This window comes from Passer domesticus, chromosome 1 (assembly GCF_036417665.1).
Source record: "Passer domesticus isolate bPasDom1 chromosome 1, bPasDom1.hap1, whole genome shotgun sequence".
NCBI lineage: Eukaryota > Metazoa > Chordata > Aves > Passeriformes > Passeridae > Passer > Passer domesticus.
In genome coordinates, this window is record NC_087474.1 from 25,300,903 (window position 1) to 25,315,742 (window position 14,840).

Here is a 14,840-nt window from a genome sequence, read left to right on the forward strand (position 1 = left end):
TAGCTCTTTTCTTGCTGCCTGTGGGAATGTCAGCTTGTATAGTTAGTGTGTCCTAATGACTGCATCATCCAGATCAAAATATTCTGCTTGCTAGTAAATAAATGTCTCCACACATTTTATATTAATGTATTTCAGTCTGATGTTGTCAGAGAATAAGATTTAGGTGTTCATACTTTACATCTTGTGTGTGAATTGTGTAAATGTGTGTCTATGATCCCTTTGCCTATCACTTCTCTTTTATAGCTTTGAGTCTTTTGGCTACTCAGTTTGGAGTGGTTCTGAAGGCATTTGTGTTCACAGGAAGTAACTGCTTCACTCTCCAGGATAGCTGGAGAGAGAATCACTGCAGAATAGACTGAGAATAAGAAACTTGGTGAACTTTCATAGAGACAAACAGGACAGGGATGTTGTCTCTTTCCCCCTCTGGAACAGGTCAGAAAACCATCCCCAAACAGGAAATGCTCTTGACACCCTACAAGAACTAGGTTGATTTATGCTCCTATTCTACATGGTGAGGGTTCATCTGGACACCATCATTCAGGGACAACAGACCAAAAGAGCCCTGAGTAGCCTCCCAAGAGTGGAGGTCAGTAGCCTGTAAGCCAGATCTCCCGACAGTATCATCATTTCCAAAATCAACTTATTTATAAAGAATATGGATGCTTTGGTCATAAATTTTAGGTAGTCAAATATCCATAAACCCCCCTTGTATTATACATGGTGAAGGCATAAATTTGACTTCCTCTAACCTTCAAGAAAATGACACTTTTCCTCCTTGCCGGGAGAAATATCTATCTGCTTAATTGCTCACATTGGAGTGAAAATGGCTCAGCAATCCCTTTTCTCAATGAGAGAAGCAATGTCTTAGATCTTACAGGATATGGAATAAAAATAAACCCAAACCCACCAACAAATCAACCAATCAACCATGACATCTATATTCAGCTGTGGTTTTGCACCTTCATTCCGAAAATGCATGGGACTGGTCATAAATAATATCTGGCGATCCATCCTATAGAGATCCTATGGCACCATCCAGATATTCAAATATTTTGCCAGATCTGCAAAGAATTTGCTGTGTTTTGACTCTAATTAACAGCTGAGCAAAGCATTAGCATTTGCAGCAGAAAATTCATATTAGAAAAATCACCTCCGGCAAGTAGGGATCTGTATCAATTCCTCTTGCCATGTCAAATCTTAGGATCTGCTTGTCCCTAGTCTTCTGAAAGTTATTCCAAAATGGCCTGCCTGGACTCAGATTGCTGATGTTTATCAGCCTTTCTGTTGCCCTGGGGATGGGACTCAAGTAAGCGCAAGAAAGGGGAGACAAAAATTGGAAACAAAGTTAAGTGAATGCAGAATTTTCTCATAGAAAAAGTTTGACTTACACAATAGATAAATTCCATTAGCTGTCTTCTGAGCTGTTGAATGTTTCTATTTGGTTCTCTTTCTTTATTGATGGATATTGTGGAGGATTTCTGCTTGATTGGTGAAAATGAAACAAATCTAAATTTTTTTCACATAAAATAAAATATAACTTTCAAATTTACACGTGGACTATGCTCATATACAAGGTCAGGAGCGAGGGTGGAGACACAAATGTGTTCTCTGGCCTATCAGATGAACTGGTATGAGTCAGATCCAAAGTCCTGTGGAATTCCTCTTTGCTCTTCTCCATGTATAAAATTGCTATTTATGTATTCAGACCTAAATACCTCTGCAGAAATATACAAGTCTGAAGCAGTTTGGTGCAAATTCTTTGCACCATAATCTTTTTTAAAGTGTGGGGTAGTTACAAGTGAATTAGGGAGCATTTTCTACGTAACACATGGGACTTTAGCAGGAGCGTGAGAAGAATGTTTAGCAGCCAGCCAGAATCACCAGCTGAGGTCCCTTGATTTGCATTCAGAGGTTACAGAACATACAGCTAGAGGAGGATTATGGAATTGAAAGGTCTTAGGCACAGGAAGACTGAGTCTATAAGTGCTGTTAAGAAAACTGAGAAAAACTCAGGAAGCTGAGAGTTGAAACAAAACTAGTTTGTCTTATGTTCTAATTTGGCTTCAGAGATTTAGGGGGTTATCTCTGCTAAACCTCATAGATTGTGGTTGAACCCTCTGAGTGTCAGAAGATCTGCTATTACTGTCTTCCCTGCTAGGGTGATTGTTGTTGCTGGATAAAGAAGGTGTACATCAAAGCAGAAGGATTAATGTGATTTAATACCACTATTCAATCTGCAATTCTGCACATGGAATTTATTATTTTGGTGTTTACAACTGTGGAAACTTAACATTTGAAAATGCACAGCACTTTTAGGTAATGTAGTTAATGTTAAAGAAACATCATCAAACTAAGAGTACGTCCACATGCTAAGCTGACCAAATGCTGTGTGACCATGCTGAAAATTAAATTTTGGTAGGTAATATCTGTGAGGCACAAAAATGAATATACTGCTTAAGATCAGTATACAACACTGATGTAAAGAATAGACCCTACATCGTAACTACAGTTAACATTGCAAAGAGACTTGTAAAATAATACCAGCCTACAATTTCTACTACAACATCCTGGGATTCTGAGACCTTTTTAAACAAATATTTCCTTTCATGAAGTTTTGTGCTGTGCTCCACAGGGTCACTGGGACAGGTCAAAAACATGATCAAAAGTATCCTCTCTTTTTCTCCTGCTTTGAAAATATTTCCCTGCTGTTTGCTGACTATCTGTTTTGGTTACTTTGTGTTACTCCCAAAGCATGAAGATGAAACTGAAGACCAACACAATGCTGTTAAACACACAGAGACAACTACAAAAATGAAAAAGGAGAAAATAAAGCACTTCTACAAATATCTTACTGTTATTGAGATGCTGGGGTTGTATATGTATTACATGATCATACATGTGGGTAGCAGCATAGTTTTACCTAGTGGAGCCACAATACACAAGATACTGATGTGTCATCACAGTCAATGACTATGGTCTGACAGCTCCAAATTCCTGACCATGATAATGTAGGCTATAATTCCTTAGAAGACATGAATGGATTTATTGTGTCTAGTTTTTGATCCTGTAGAGGTCCACTGATATTCAGGATCATTAGTGTAGCAGTGTTTGTATACTCTGCTAGTAGATAAATTTAGTTTGTGGTGATTTCAGTTCACATCAAGTTACAGGGTTATTCTGGTATTTAAAACAAATCTGTGAAGCTCCTTTCTGAGCATTATAATTCTGTCTGAAAACCATCTGACTGACAAAGAACATAATTTTGCTGAGTCAAAATGGATGCTTCCTGGTATACAGCTCTTCCCCAATACTGTTTAAAAGCCCAGGTTTTGAATGAGTCACTCAGGGTGATCATAACTTCAATAAATATTTTACTGCCCTATTGCCATATTAAAAAACATACTTTGTATAAGCAAGGGCTTGGTATGTTCAAGTTATAGTCATACACAACTGACCCATTGGTCTCTGTCTGAGTTGACATCCAGAAAAACGTCTTCAGTCTTTCATGTATATTTGCATGGAATTTTTTTCAGTGTTCACGTCCTTGGGTTGACTCTTCAGTGGAAGGGAATTGGTCCGGGATAACAAGACTGTCATTGTTGGTCATACAGTATTTTTTTGGCAGATTTTCTTTCCACCTGGACTTTAAAAATTACATTTTTGCTTTATTTTTGTTTCAGTTTTATTTTTAATTTACTTCTTCCCATAATTTCACTACTCAGGACAGTCTGTTATCCACCTGGCGTCACTGTGGTTCCTGTTGTGGGTTTAGCCAGTACACAGTGAATTTTTTTCACTGTAGCTGTAAGTGGGTAGTGCCTTGGAGCATGTGGGCATATCTGGGTTTGTTATTCCACAGAAAATACATCACTCCTGGGGGCAGAAGGAAGGGAGTCTGCTTCTGGGAAGATGGGCATAGCTTCTGGTGGAACAAAGTGTGGCAGGGTGGGGAACCTTTTAGCCATTGTTCTTTGTCTTGGGGTCAAGCTGCCTTGGGTCAGGTTGAGCGAGCATTTTCCATGTAAATCACCCTCTCTTTTGTAAACTTTCTGTTATTAGCATTGTTGCTGCTACTGTTCATTTTCTTATCTCATTGCTTTTTCCAGTAAGTGGTTCTTATCTCAATTTGGGATCTCTGCCTTTTGTCTCCCACCAGAGGGGGAGAGGGTTTGTGGTTTTCTTTGTAGTGAGAGTACTAAACTGGAGAATACCATTCCCAAACCATGACAATTCCGTATCATGACTCAAATAAAGATGAAACTGATGAGGTCTGTAATTTTGTATTGTGTCATTTTTAATAGCTCGATGTACCTTTTTTACTTCCCAATGGTTTTGAAAGCTCCAATAGAGTTTCTTTATATTTTTGCTTTTAGTTTGCATACTGACCTATGGCAGTTGTGCTTGTTCATAACTACATGCTCAGAATGACATAAATCCCTTTCAAAATGACATATCTTATGGTCTGCACATGCAAATTTCATATATTCAATTATAAAACTACAAAGAATCTCCTTGCTGCCATCTCACACAGGAACTGAAGGTTGTCTCATGTTTTTGGAGAAAATATGTCCTTTTGCTTACATTTACCAGTAAATAATGTATGGCCAGAAAGGAAAAGAATTTTTGAATATGAAGAACTTACAGAAACATTGTCAGTAATGAAACCAAAATTTTACTGCTCTATGCAATCTAAAAGATCCACATTCCCTACAATTCTGTAGAAAACAACTATTTTGTATTACTGAACTTCTGAGAAAAACATACAGATTATTCTTCCTGCCAGAATCAATAACAGGAAATAAAATGGAATGTCCTAGCTGGTCATTTGAAATTGTGTTCCTATCAGTTAAAGCATTGGAATTAGACTGACCTGTATGACTGTATTTTTAGACAAACTATCAGTCTCTGTTAAACAAATTTTAAAAGTAGCGGGAGACCATTTCAGATATGTCCTGGCTGAAAACATTTCACCTGATGGAATTAGCCCATGCTCCTTGGACCCAGAATTATAATGCCATCTGGCAGATATTATTTCAGCACCAAGTTCTTAATGAGATAAGGTCGAGCCAAACATGGATTCAGGGTACAAAAGAATTTAATAATCTTTTATTCATACTAGTGAACATTTGCATATACTTTATGAGAACAGTTATTACAAGAAACTTTTCACCTTCTAGCATTCTTTAAAATATTTTGGCATGTAGGTATTTCTAAAAGATCCATAATGTTTTTATTTCTGGTTTTTTTCCCTATATTTAAATTCTTGTACTCATGCATTTGGATTTGAATTTATGTTAAAATAATTGAATTCTGTCACACATAACTAGACATATTTTATAATCTAAGGCAAGTAATGGTAGAATACTGAAGATCCAAAATTCTCATTTCTAATCAGTGTAGGTTAGAACAGTCAAACATTTGAAAATTTCAACCCTGATGTCCAGTCATCCCCTGTGCTAGTGAATTTGGCATATTGCAGCTCTTTTACACCCTGTCAGACAGGGAACAGTGCTATTAGCAATACGTCTGCTTGCTCTCAACTTCTTAGCCATGATAAAGGCTGAGGGCAGTCTTCAGTTCAATTTCAGATGAAACAAAGAGATTTAAACAAAAAACATTTTGTGCAGCCATATCATGTACACTGTCTAACGTAGCTGTGATTATTTTCATTGCCCACTTAATGGAAAGGTTCTAGTTAATATTCATCTTGTCTTGGTTATGCGTAATGCATCTGGCCATATTGGAATTAATTGTATAAGTCCTATTAGAGTCAATGAAGATATAGCCAACACAGTCAATGGCATCTAGAGAGCAGTTAATCTTGTCCTAAATTTGATCAGATGAATTGTTCTTTAAACTCCATTAACTATATTGATTATCTCCCCAAGAATGTAATGGAATTCAGACAGGCTAAATGGTAGATATCTTGAGTAAGAATTTCATGCTCTCTGCTGTTGCTCTCTGCAATGAAATCTGGTTGACATACTGGTGACTTAACAGCATTTCAATTTAAGAATAATATTCAGGTTACAAAAAACTTCATAGAGGAGTAGAACTTTACATTGCAGCTCTGGCTGTCTAAATAGCAAACAGACTTGGAAAAAAAGAACTTATTTCTTTTTGTTATTTTTGATTTGTGGAGAAGACCCTTTTCTGTCCCAATTCTCATATAGTTCTTCAGGGTAGATGTTTATCCTCAAATCTGGAGGGACTGTGGCCACTGTCTGAATATTTGGTATGTATCTTGTTCAGAACAAATGGCCTAACCATGCAACCAGATCAGCGGGTCACTCACAGCTACTTCACTGTCCTTCACTGCTGACTTGCCTTCTTGTACTGCATCATCTTCATAAATTCTAAACTTACAGAGCCCAACGAAATTTTTGTAACCACCTAATAAGCCCTCCTGACAGACTTGGCCCTGAGAGTTCCCTGAATAATAGCTGCTTGAGCACAGACCAGATCTTGATTTAAAAATTAGTGAAAAATTATCTGTCATTAGTAAATAGTTCTAGTTAAACCTTCCCCCTTATTTCCCATATGAACTTTTCTAGCCTTTATAGTGACCAAAGCAGTATGCTAGAGTAAGAAGGTGTCCATTACCATGTTTCTCTTTCTTTAGTGTATAATTACAGATGGAAAAAGACAAGCAAGGTATTTACTGCTGACTAGATATTTATGGTAGCTGGCAGAGTATAGTGTCCTCTTCCAAGCTGTCTTAGTGGAACTGTTTCATGTCCGATAAATAATTAAATATTTATCGTAGAGGGGCCTTGGGTCTCTGTTTCTTGCTTCTCAAGGGAATGCAGCTACCATTGGATCAGTCTTTAAGTAACTGACCCACTGGATTATTTATATAGAATATCACCATGCTGAAGAAAAGGGTATGACTGATCCTATTTCCATAGCTAGGACACTTAGTTGGGATGTAAAAATGGTTTTTTCTGAGTTGGGCAAAAAAGGACCATAAACTAAGAACCTGTTTATGCAGGTAACTGCACAGCTACTGATCTATGACAACTCTGGGTGAGGTCTCTTTTCTTTTGTTGTGGATAAAAAATCCTAAAAAGTACCTAAAGACGCTTTCCAATGCAAATATCCTGTTGTGTTCATTTTGAAAATTTTAGTTCAGGGGAAATAAAATTTTGTCCCAGAAGAATGGCTGTTGAAAAATGTTCAACCTGTTGCTTTTAAGCTATAGCTCTTGTTAATAACCCCCTCTTTACACAGAGAAAATTCCCATTGTTCTGTTATTTTCTTGGTCTTGTTTCTCCCCACAACGAGTGTAAGGAAGGAGATGAAGGCAGAGTGTTTTGTTATTTTACAGTCACTTCTCTCAGAAATATAAAATGTTTCCTCTAAATTCCTAAATTCTTGTTTCTGAAAATTTTCTATTTCCAATTGCAAACCAATACTCTTCCTTTAAACTAAATTCAAGATAATTACTTCTCAGCTGAATATCACAAGAAAAATTTGTGACCAAAACCATAATGCCAACTTATTTTCTGATAATGATTTCCTGTCACAAATTTTTCAAGGCATATTGATATTTTTCCTTTTGGGGAAAAGCTTTATTCAAAACTCCTGTTGTAAATATTCTTACAGTTAAGTGCTGATGCTGGTACAGGCACTTTATAAAGATATGGTGCCACCCTTTGCCTCAGAACACTTCCAATTTGGAAGTGGATTTACAAACCTACAGGAACCGTGGTATGCTAAAGCATGTGTAATTATGTGCAAATATATATCATGTTTCTATGCCATACTTTACTTTGTATAAATATATGTAGCTTCTTTAATGTCCAGGCATCACTTTGCATTGCCTTAAAAAAAATGTTAGTATTCCCAGTGCTATAGAATCATGGAGATTTAAGGGAATAAATGGTGGTAGCTTTTCAGATTTTTTATAGGGAACTCCTTTGGAGAGGGTAGCTACATTTTATCTCCCTGCCAACTTTTTCCCTATGTTGCCTTACTAAACCCTGCCTGCCAGTGGGGTACCCATGAGGGAAGGGATGCTGTGAACTTCCATTCCCTAGAAACAAAAGAAGCACACATTAAAAAAAAAAACAAAAAACCCACAAAAATTACAGGAGTACCTGCTTTTGTAGACACATTCCTGGCTGTGAAGAAATAGGGCAAAGGGAGGTGCTGTGTCAGCAAGTCAGCACTGACCTCCTGTGACCAGGCCAAGGACCTTTCATGGTCATCATGCTCAGGAAAATGCTACTGAGCAGATCAGGCCAAATGCAGAGTTATGTCTTCTGCACTGAAACCTGGAAAGTTATCTGTCCATTCTAATACCTTATCACACAAAGTACTAAGATCTTTTGGAATTTTCTCTCCCACAAAAATGAGCCTTTTCTAACTTTGCCAATTATGTTGATTTGGAAAGAACAGCATTTAACATCTTAATTTTTGACTGGAGATACTTTTAATGAGGTTTTCAAGGAGAATGATTAATATGCTATGCCTGGTAACCTGCGTTATTTTTCATTAATCTGCTGGTTACATCACAGCATCCGTTCATGGTGTAATTCCCTTTTCTCTCCATTCCTCCAAGATATTTCTGGCACTTAGGTTCTCTGTTGTAACACAGTCCCAGGTAGAGATTTCTGTTATTCCAAAGGTTTGGTTTAATGAGAAAATCTTAAACGAGTTCTTAAATGCTTTGTAAAGAAGGGTAGATATTACACCCCTCAGCATGACTGGTGAATCATAATACAGTTTCTAGACAAATTTCAGATAAACTTCAGTTGTTAATAAATTTAATATTTTATATTGTTACAGTTAATTTTTGCATATTTCAAGTTAGTCTGTTTTGGTACACGGCATTAAAAAAGCAGTGTTTCTACTGTTTATTTTAGCCTTAAATTTTTTGCCTTGGTTTGCCTTCTCTTTACCCCAGTTTCCCCTTTCCATGTCTATTCTGTTTTCATTCTGTATGAGCAGTTCTGAGCAGGCTGATGGACCCCTCTGGAGCAGACAAAATCACACCTGAGTCTTTAAGGTTTATTGGTTTGTGCTCATAATGAGGTGGGGATGGTTGTGACAGCCTGAATAGCTGGGGCAGGCATGCTCAGCTCTCTGCTTTTGGTGAGAACATGTGAGAAGGGAGTATTGATAATAAGGACGTACAAAGAGCTCAGCTTTCAATAGTGGTGGTGAGGTTACGGACAGAATGCATGCAGAGATTGAGTCTAATAGCAGGAAAAACCAATATGGAATGCAAGACATTGAGACCCTTACAACCCATATTTATCATGAGAAGAGTTTTTGTGCTGTGTGACTTTCCACAATTTTATCTGAATTAATAAATTGCAGAGGAAGGACATGAAGAGATTCATTGACATGATGTTCCTCCTGTGCTAGGGGACAAAACAGTGGCTGCAATAACCTCTCTGAAGACTGGGGAAGAGTTTCAGATTAAATCAGAGAATAAAGGAACAACAAAGAAACAGCGGAAGCTTTTGGGAATTAAAATGAAAATACTTGGTAGAAGAGAAAGCAAACAGTGAGTTTTTATTAATATGTGGTGAAATATCCTGTCACAGTATACTGTATAGTTAACCTTTCTGAACCACTGGAGATTTATTCTGGTTGGCTAAATGTGAACCATTTAGTGAAGCTTAGAGATCAAATAACTAACATTACCATTGAACACCATTTATAAACATCAAACTCAAAAAAACTGTAAAGTCTTTTCAAATTTGTGATATTTTTTCCTTTTGTCATTATTCTCAAACTGTATGAATATACTTGTAAGTGTTAACTGAATCTTATCTAGTTGGGTTTTTTTTGTGCATGCGCTTTAAAAATTCTTCTTCTGTTGATTTTGACTTCATTAGTATTTTTGTGGTCTATGCTGTCATAACCTGAGCACAATGTGGGCATTCTCTGTTTTATTTATATACCTCAAAATTGAATACTAGAGATTCACATTAACATATTTCGGCAATAACTAACCAGTCGCATAAAACTATAGGTACATTTTAGTTGTGTAATATTGATTATTTTTGCTTTTCTGTGTTATCCATGACCTGCTAGAACTTCAGACCAATGTGTAGGCCTTTGCCCTTATCTTGTGAAGACAGTGTTTTGAGGTGTAAAGTTGGTTCAAAATACTATAACCCCCTGAGTACTGTGTTTAGTATATATACAAATCCAATCTTTTATATGTGCACTAAACTTCAAAGCCATTATTTAACATTTTGATAGAAGAATCATCTATAACTTTACATCTTTGCAGATTCTGACCTGGCTTTACTGTGGCTGTACAGGGCAGCCACAGCAGAGTGTGAGTACGTGGTCATGGGCTCTCTTAAAGTGTTGTAATATCTTTGTGTAGTTGGCTGGCTTTCTGTTCTCCAGCCAATGAAACAGACATTACACATTCAAGAAGGATTACACATCTGGAGGTCTAGGCAATATACAAGGGATCAGGCTTATTTTCTTACAGCAACTGTAACTGAGAGGATTACTAAAGCACTGAGTTGGTGTCAGAGACTAGGATTTATTCCTTACTACCTCTATCACTTTGGACAATTCACTTAATCTCCCAGTGCTTCAATTCTCTGCTTAGAAATGGGGACAAAAACGCTTCTTACCTTACAGATATTTCAGATGCATACACAGCAAAAAGAAACAATAAGGGGGTGATTCTGTGTTAAGGGGAATAAACTCAGGAGCCCATCTGCTGCTCTGACAGGGAGTCATGAGAGCTGTTCTGCCTTCTGGGAGCTAATGTTGTCCAGAGGGTGCCACAGCTTGTCAAGAGCACAGACTTCTTTCCATCGCTACCCTTTCATGTGGGAATAAATGACATTGCAAGCTGGAACCTGGACAAAATCAAAGAAAATGACAAAGCTCTGGATGTAGAACCAAAGTATTGGTACCCAAGTTACATTTTCTTCATTTTACCAGTTAGATAAAAGGGTGCTGCCAGAAATAGACATATTATGCAAACAAACTTCTGGCTTAGTGGCTGGTGTTGTCTTGAGGGTTTTGGTTTTCACAACAACAGGATATTTTTTGATTATCATAGCCTATCAGGGAGGAATGGGATACCTCTGTCTAGAGGAGGCAAGGGAATCTTTGATGGTGAGGTGTCCAGTTTGATGATGTATGCTTTCAGTGGAAGGACTTAGGGGGCAGGGCTCAAAGATTTATTGTTTCTTCTAAGGTGATATCAATGTAGAAGACCATAATGGGTTACGATGCCTCATTTTCTTGGTTAATCCATAGTCTAGGACAGAAGGAGGAAATGGGTAATAGAGGAGGGAGACAGAAGGTGAGAGCAGGTACGAAAGGATTGTTTTCTGAGATGTGAGAAATCAGAAATTCTGATAGTGAATGACCCAGGAACTGAGGGCTAGAGGTGCCTGTGGGGTTGTTTGATGGTAAGACAGGACGGCATAATTTTCCACAGTCCCTCCAGAACAATGTCCAGAGCAACTCTCAGCTACCGTTCTAACAGTGGGAGAAATAACAGAGACTACTCAGTCTCTTGGCTTTCTGCTGTTCAATCATAGGGAGACCTAGACATTGCCACCTGCAGAAAACTGTAACTTAGTTATCCCTGAACAAAGAAAGGACAGCTTTTACTGTCAGGCTTCCCGGATCTCCAAAGACAGAGATTTCTCAGCTTCTCTGGGCATCCCATATACAGCTTTATCATTGCTGTTATTAGAAAAAAGAGAAAATGTGCTTACCTCAAAACACTTTGAAAGCCATAGCAGTGGGCATTAGTTGACTTGCCCCCTACAGTCTGGATTTGGGACTTTCCAATTGCACATTCAGAGATTTCAGATTTATCAACTGGACATCTTGACTGTCTTGGTGTCAAAGTAGAATAAAGCTCATAAATTGAGTATAAAAGGAAATTTGTCTCACTGTAAATTGTATGAAATCATCTTGTGTCTGATGTTACAATCATTTTTCATGAGGAACAACCTCCCACAATACAGAGAAAATGAAGATGAAAGACTTTCTGGTGGAAACAGTAAGTATGGAATGAAACTCTATGCCTTCACCTCACTGTAGTGTCAGACTATACTATCTCTTGCATAGAAAATGTTCTTATAAATTGTTCAAATAAACATGAAAGTTTACAACAGAAAGCAGCAAACAATTGGAAGTAGAAAACTGTGCTTTCAGTTATCATTACAGTTAAAAGTTGGTTGAACAAGTAGGGTCTATAGCAAATCTTCTTTTCCATATTTTTTAAAACAAACTTTTCGTTTAGGTACACTAATCTCATAATATATCTTTAGTTTTGTGGTGATCTCAACTGAGATCACACCAAGCATTGCTGCCTCTTAAAATTGATTAGATCTTGAAATTTGTGACATACAGCAAATGACAAGAATTGTGAATGTATGGCTTTGAAATTACCATCTTCTGAGTTGCCCTGCTGAGTGAAAAGTCAGACTAGAAAGAACACCACTGAAGTAATACATTCCCTTCTTATCATGTCCTCATTTTGGTTTTCCAATCTCAAAAATCAGGAAAAAAATCAGGGGAAGTTTTAATGTTAAAATAGTTTGCTATTTGGTTAAGTAGTTTGATTTCATCATTAATGGAGATGTTTACTTTTAAATTTATTGGGCTTTATCTGATCTAGTGTTACAAAGAAAGGAGATGGTCTAGTCCACTCAGCCTTGTATTGAAGAAGATGATGGCTTTTTCCATGATCCATAGGGGAAGAGGGCTGTTTTCAGAAGTTTATGTTCTTTCCCACAGCTGTTTGTGCATCTCATATATCAACAAAAAAGCAAAAAGCTTTTCTGAGTTAGTTCAGCCCAAATTTGGGTGACTGACTAATCCTGCAAAGGGCCACACGGAATTTTATTGTTTTATTTTGACTTATTAATGAACAGTGTAAGAAAAGCATGCCCAAACTTTATTTCAAATGCTTCTTGTTTTGTTGTTTACAATTCCCATTTACTAGATATACAAAAAACAGAATGGTTGCAATATGCTCTGGTTTTGAAGGAAATAGGTGTGTAAAAATTACTTTCAGGCATGTTTTCTACTTTATTTATTTAACGAAACCTACAGAAAGTGAAATCTTATTGGCAGAACATGTACACATTGAAGGCTTATCAACAAGAGCTCTAAAGAATATTTACATTTCTTCAATTTCTTTGTATTTCTTAGTACATTTCCATTGCATTTATGAAGCAGTATTTTGTATCACAGACTGTCGTATATGTAGTTTTGTACCAGTGCTTACAGAGCTCAAATCCAATTGAACTGGACATGGTCATTGCATGTGATCTATAAAAACTAGAAATAAAAATTGGCACTCAAGACATATTTTGTTCATTAGAGGCAGGTAATTGAGTATTTTGTGATAAGACAAAGCTCAGAATATTAATATATTATAGAATATATATTTGACATTATGCATAATATATCATGTATACACATATCACATATGCTAATATAATTTTTATAGATTATGGAATACAGAATGTTCAATGTGAAATTTAGGTAACTGAATAAATATACTCAGATGATAACAAAAGCCTGCAGAACAGTAAGAGCCAGAAAGGTCTTGTAAGAACAGTACATTTTTGTCTGTCATCTTTCCTTTTTCTGTGGAAGCTATAAGGCACCTGACAACCACTGTAAGTTTCTGAAGAGAACGATGGAGCTGATGTTCAAGCATGCTTGAAGAAAATGGGAAATGACTTTGTTCCCTTGCATCTTTACACACCTCCTGTGGAGTTGGCTGGAAGAGTGGGGAATGTATACTGTAATACCAAAAGGAATAGCAGGGACAATATTAGCAAAAGCAATAGTAGCAATAATGTGATATTTTCTGAAAGTCCTTTAATTCCAGTGATGTCCCTGAGATGACGTACCTGTTTAGACCACTTTCCTGCGTAGAACAGCACTTTCTGTACCTTCAGCTTTAGGTATCCTCCCAGTTATAAGCATTTCTTTGGAAAGGTGACTGAAAACTGAAGAAACTGACAGCTCAAATTCCACCCCCCCATCAAAAAGCACATATTCAGGTACTAGGACTACTAATAAACAAGTTCAAATTTAAATCAATTGAACAATCTTCTCTATTAAAGAGAAGGGCAGAGAGAGTTTTCTGGATGGTAGGAATACATTGCAAGCTACACCTACAGTTAAACCATGTTTAATTCCTCTACTAGTAAATATGTGGTGTTTGGTACTGTAACTGCAGTTAGTATTTGATACCATAACTTTACTGATTCTACCTCTTTGGTGAAGTAGTAGTCCCTTCCTATTCATTGCAAAGCAAAATTCATAAAACGAAACATTTCTTGATGACAAGTTTTGTTTCACTTGTGGTGATTCCTCAACTTCTCCAAGCTCTTTTTACATGTTTGCTTAATATTTTGATGGATTTATTTAAAGCAAAATTCTTAACAGGATAAAGAAATAATATTCTTGGTCATATTCAATTAATCAGATTGAAACAGGAAAAATATATTAACAAAAGACAATTGGCTTTTCCCACAGCATTTTAAATAGTCATTGTCATTTTTATCAAGAGATAGTTGGGAAGAATTCCTGATAAAGACGTTCATTGATAAAGACATTCAGAATATGGGGAAGTATCAAAACAAACAAACAAACCCCCCCCCCCCACAATCCACTAAAGCACCCAAAACACTTTAACACTTTATTTCAAAAGTGAAAGAAGAAAGATTAGCTCCTGAATATATCTAAATACTCTGATCCACCCAGAGCTATATTTTCCTCATATAAACTTAAGAGGCTGAGCATAAAGATTCATTTAAAATCTTCTAACCCATAGTTTGCATATGCAAATACGCAATGTACACAATGAAAGTATGGTA